Source organism: Schistocerca gregaria, chromosome 5 (assembly GCF_023897955.1).
Source record: "Schistocerca gregaria isolate iqSchGreg1 chromosome 5, iqSchGreg1.2, whole genome shotgun sequence".
Classification (NCBI taxonomy): Eukaryota; Metazoa; Arthropoda; class Insecta; order Orthoptera; family Acrididae; genus Schistocerca; species Schistocerca gregaria.
This window is the reverse complement of record NC_064924.1, coordinates 8,725,058-8,731,057: the sequence shown is the minus strand read 5'-3', so window position 1 is coordinate 8,731,057 and position 6,000 is coordinate 8,725,058. Positions and strand designations below refer to the sequence as shown.

General features: G+C 42.2%; 1 protein-coding gene across 1 annotated transcript in view; it reads left to right on the top strand.

Annotated features, from left to right (window-relative positions):
• The first annotated feature begins 850 nt into the window (after window positions 1–850).
• LOC126272026 (retinol-binding protein pinta-like) overlaps window positions 851–6,000 on the top strand; it is a 91,700-nt gene continuing 86,550 nt past the window's right edge. Inside the window, exon 1 of the mRNA XM_049974529.1 lies at window positions 851–948. The gene's annotated coding sequence lies outside the window, so the exon portion shown is untranslated. The remainder of the gene's footprint in view (window positions 949–6,000) is intronic.

Below are 6,000 nucleotides of genomic sequence, written 5' to 3'. Positions count from 1 at the left end.
CTGTCATCTCGACTGCTAGTGATACGAGGCTGTTGGGATCCAGCACGGCGTTCCGTATTATCCTCCTGAACCCACCGATTCCATATTATGCTAACAGTCATTGGATCTCGACGAACGCAAGCAGCAATGTCGCGTTACGATAAACCGCAATCGCGATATTCTAGGATCCGACCTTTATCAAAGTCGGCGAGGCTTCACAACAACGTTTCACCAGGCAACGCCGGTCAACTGCTGTTTGAGTATGAGAAATCGGTTGGAAACTTTCCTCATGTCATCACGTTGTAGGTATCGCCACCGGCGCCAATCTTGTAGGAATGCTCTGAATAGCTAATCATTTGCGAATCACAGCATATCCTTCCTGTTGGTTAAATTTCACGTCTGTAGCACGTCATCTTCGTGATGTAGCAATTTTAATAGCTAGTAGTGTATGTTTTCGCTGTCCCTGCAGTGCAGCTGCCGCATCAGGTATGACGTTGCATTGTATTACTTTTTTACAACTAAATCTATTCGCAACACATTTTGAGGACGGTATCCATATATACCACGCAGTGTGTACCTGCAAAATTATACTGAAGTGCCAAAGAGGTTGGGATTGGGGAAGGCTGTTGGACTATCATTAGAGTAGCATGTGGCGCACTGTGTAGATGTAAGTCTAGGTTGCTCCCATTGTACTCATCCGGGCCACTCAGAAAGGAAGACCGCTATTATCACCGGGAAAATCGCTTTCTACCCCCAGCACGACTCCATGGCCGGTGGTGAGGGGGGGGGGGGGAGAGAGAGGGGGAGGAAACCGGTGGCGCGGCCGGCGGCTGCGCGGTTATCGCAGCAGAGCCTTGGCCGCCTTGTCCAATCTCGTCGGGGGTCCACACGCTATTTAGCAGCGCCGCACCGCTCCGCCTTCTCCACGCCTCACAAACGCCGTCACGCCGCCCCGGGACTCACTGGCAGGTAGGCGGCCGCTGCTAGCGTGTGTCCCAGTGTGTCGCACTACCCGTAGTGCACAGTGCCACCTGTGCCAATACACCGAACGACGCTATTTTAGCTGTGATTTTTAAAATATTTTTCCAGTCTGGACATTTCTAGAGTGGACTTCCAATGCCGCAATTTTTTTTTTTTTCGACTGTAGAGTAGAAATGTTGGAAAGTTATCACGGTGTATACAGGCTGTTCGGGAATTCCCGTTACAGACTTCTAGCACTTCTAAAGAGCAGTGAGTACATACCATTTTGAATAAGCAGTCCAACCACACTTAACCAAAACTTTTTGAAAAATTATTCTTGGTATTCTTCATTTAAATATTTCTTCTTGTTACAGTCCTTCTGCCAACATTCCTTTCCTCGTTCATTCGTGTTAGCTATTATTACCTGAATCGAGGCTGTAACATATTATTTGCCTGCATTTCTTGCTGCTTTTAAATGTTCCTTAATCCACTACTCTCTCCTTATCGGTTTTGTTCAACCACACTGGACAGACCTGTTGTGCTGTAGGGCATATCGTAGAAAGTTACACGAGCTGATGTAACATACTCCGACACCGATTTCATCACTACGTTTATGACAACAAAACATCAAATTGTAAGTTACTTGTACGTTACTTACCTCGTTAAGCAGCAGTAAATGGCTCTGAGCACTATGCGACTTAACATCTGAGGTCATCAGTTCTCCAGAACTTAGAACTACTTAAACCTAACTAACCTAAAGACATCACCCACATCCATGCCCGAGGCAGGATTCGAACCTACGACCGCAGCGGTCGCGCGGTTCCAGACTGAAGCGCCTAGGACCGCTCGGCCACACCGGCGGGCAAGCGGCAGTAATCACCAATACAATGATTTCATCAATCTGCTGTTCTCATCTCTACAGTTAATTGATTGCATCAGAAATTGCAGAGTTTATAGGTGGATTATTTTAACCAATGACAGGAGAAAAAGCACAATAGCCCATGTGCCCTTTTTCCAGCCAATGCCTCAATTACTTTTCTCTTTTAATCTTACATGTTCTACCTCTTGCCGCGACCAAATTTGTATTGAATATCATCATTCTCTCGTAGTTTCGGTTCAGAATTTTTAAGTGTTTTTAACCATTTTTATACTTTAGTATGGTCTAATGGGGTGCTGCCAACCTCTTAAATACTACTAGAAATCTTAATTTCAAATTTTTACTCAATAAGTCGCCCAAACAAAACAAGAGATACAACAGTGTTTCGTAACACAGTCATGTATGTGAGACGATATGAGTGGAGCCGATTGTTGTTTTTCTCTTTTGGTGACTTGCTGATTCACGTGTTCAGTCCGTGGCTTAACAGCGCAGTTCTCTGCAGTGTGGGATAGGTTTATGGGTGTGATGGTTTTTCCTTTCTTTCGATAGTTCACCTGGAACGGATGTGACGTATCACAAGGAAATGAATGTTGCACGTGTTATAATTTATATGTGGCACCCACAAGTTGCATGTGACTGGCGGAGTTCCATCTTCGTTATGTTAGCTACAACCTGTAGCTTAATATGGATCTGAAGTATTTTAGCGAAATCATACTACATTATCGCCTGTGGGAAGCTAATAAAAGGTTACCGAAGAAGTCCGTTATTTCCTTTTCTGTATTGTCACAGTTATTAGCGCGCTACTGTCACCATTTGTCCTGCAGTAGCACAGCACCCACGGGGTCTGCTTGTATCTTGCCAGTAAAGCTACAACATCGCGTCTTCATGAGATGTCGTTGTCCCAGCTAAGATGTAAGACGTAGTCTTGAGAGGGGTGGTGTAGAATGACGGTCAAAATGGTTCAAATGGCTCGAGTACTATGGGACTTAATATCTGAGGTCATAAGTCTCCTAGAACTTAGAATTACCTAAACCTAACTAACCTAAGGACATCACACACATCTATGCCCGAGGCAGGATTCGAACTTGCGACCGTAGCAGTGGCGCGGTTCCGGACTTAAGCGCCTAGAACTTCTCGGCCACCGCCTCCGGCAATTACGGTCAAACGCGCTATTACTATATGTCATCTGAATAATGAAGTCGGTAGTTTACAATGATTATTATAAACATATTCCGCCAGAGAAAATAGCAAACGGACTTGTACAACGCTACACAAAGATATATAAGTCTATCAAGTTCACACGATCTATCTGTCCAAATTGAGTCCTTTATCTTTTTCTCAGTGAAGAATACATGCTGTTAATATGTCACAAGAGGATTTAGACATCCCTAACTTCTAAATACAATCTGATTTGCTCTTAGATGGGCGAGACTAACCTCACACATCTTACCAGCGTTGGGTTGACGCGACCTCTTGGTTAGGCCTTCATTGGCGACGATGCACCAATTGATTCTTGTCTCCTTAGTATGTCAAGCGTTTTTCCAAAATTAACTGTAAAGTGAAGGTCTACTCACGTCATAGCAGTGCAGTAGTGGTAGCCTCATGCTGCTAGTCTGGAATATATTTGAAGATTAGTTTGGCGCGCAGACAAGATGATAATCCTGTCTAGTTTTTATTACAGCACCCAACTATAATTCAAGCAGTTTACTGTTGGCGCAACTTCAAGTGCTTTTTCATGGTAGCTAGCAGCATCTCTCTGTAGTGATTGCCCCATCTCACCTTGTGACTTCATATTTTGTAATTGCTCCCTCTTTCAACTCAGGCGTAATCTGTAGTGAATGTGTGTAACGAGTGGGGTTAAGCATTAGCGAAGTCTATATAGTTTGTCCGACTGTACATACGTTTGCTTGGTTTTCCTTCCCTATGGTGTTTATCTGTAAGTACTGGCACGCTGATGTAACTGAAGTATGTTGAAGGTATTTTTGTTCTGTCGTTGCAACTACAAAAATGCGTGATTTTCACCAGACGCGTTTCTCTTTATTCAGGTAAACCATCGTCAGTGGTCTGTAATTAAGTTATTTACATTTTGGTTTGCTTTTAGGTGGAAAAACAGTTCGTTAAGAATAAATTGATTTGTTTTCTTCGGTGATTTTCGGTTGATTTCCTCTTAAATCGGGAAATGCCGTCTGCTAACAAATCATTGTTTTTATGAGTTACACACTGATAATTTCGGTCTAATTTTCAGATGTTGTGCTGGACTATGCATTCCTTAGGTTTTTCACAACAAACTTTTATGCACACCATTGTATTCTGTTTGTTTTAGTACTTCTAGTATGTTTTGTGGCTTGTGTTTTGTAGTGTTGCCAACACACCCATTCCTCTACTTTGTCTTTGACCTACAACATTTAAAAATAATTAGATTATTGCATGTGTGTAATTTTATTTAATTATGTTTCTGTATATTTATATACTGTGTAACAGTAGAGATGGAATAACGATGGAGTTTTTTTTGTAGGAGAGGGGGAAACTATAATGTGTGGACGTAAGTATACGGCAGCATGATGGAGTGTGAGCTACAGGAGAAGTTGGGGAGCGAGACGTGACTTGAAACTATGAGTCGGGTGGAGGGGTTGGGTTGTGGGAGAGTGGTAGGGGGGATGAAACAGACTCTTTCCTTTTTCATGTAATTTCATCAATTATTCTCATGAATGATCAAATAAATATTGGAATCCACTCACAGCTTCAAGTCACTTGTCGCTCGTCACCTTCTCCTGTAACTCACACGCTATCATACTTCATACTGCTATATGCTTATAGCCACTCATCATGGTTTCCCCTCCCCTACAACAAGAAACCTTCCATCGCTATTCCATCTCTACTCTTACACAGTACATAAATACACAGAAACATAATTAACCTACACACATGTAAAATCTACTTCTTTTAAATGTTGTAGGTCAAAGACAAAGTAATGGAAAGTTTATGTTGGCAACACTAAAAAACACATACCATAATACATGTCTGAAGTACTAAAACAGACAGAATTCAGTGGTGTGCATATACGTTTGTGGTGAAAAAAAAAAGGAAATGCATAGTGCTGCAAAACATCTAAAAATTAGTTCAAAATGGTCTGTGTCTAACGCAGAAAAACAATGCTGTACTAGCAGACGGCATTTCCCTATGTAATCGAGAAATCAACCGAAAATCAACATAAATACAAGTCTATTTATTGTTAACGAACTGATTTTCAATCGAAAAGTAAATCAAAAAGTAAATAACTTGATTACAGACCACTGACGATGCTTTATCTCAATACAGCGAAACGCGTCTGGTGAAAAAAAAATCACGCTTTTTTGTAGTTGTAACTACGAACGATTCAAATTTTAACCTTTACTTTAGAACATACATTCCGCATTAATATGTACGAGGCAGTTTGTATACTATAATTTTATCGTTAAACTATTGATGGGACTGGAGATAATACTGTATGTCTGAAATGCAATTCTTTTCCTACGCTAACTCTACCTCAGCAGGTATTTATAAAGGCGAATTCAAAGTCCGCTTAAAACATTTTAGATGTTATTCAGGGATGCTTCCTAATCACACTCAGGTGACAAAAGTCATTGGGTACCTCCTGATGTCGTGTCAGACCTCCTTTTCCCGGAGTGGTGCAACAACTCGACGTTGCATGGACTCGAATCGTAGGAAGTCCGCTGCAGAAATACTGAGTCATGCTCCCCCTTTAGTAGGCCTTAATTGCGAAAGTGTTGCCAGTGCAGGATTTTGTGTACCAACTGGCCTCTCCATTATGTCCCACAAATGTTCGACGTGATTCATGTCGGGCGAAATCATTCGCTCGAATTCTCCAGGATGTTCTTAAAATCAGTAGCGAACAATTGTCACCCACTGACATGGCACATTGTCATAAACAAAAATTCCATCGATATTTGGGAACATGAAGTTCGTGAGTGGTTGCTAATGGTTTCCAAGAAGTCAAACATAACCATTTCCAGCCAGTGATCCCTGTAAACACATCTCTCACCATTATGGAGCCGCCGCTAGTTACCCAGTGCCTTGTTGCGAAATAGGACCAATGGCTTTGTGGACTCTGCGCCACATTCGATACGTATCATCAGCTCTTATCAACTGAAATCGGGCCGGCCTGTGTGGCCGTGTGGTTCTAG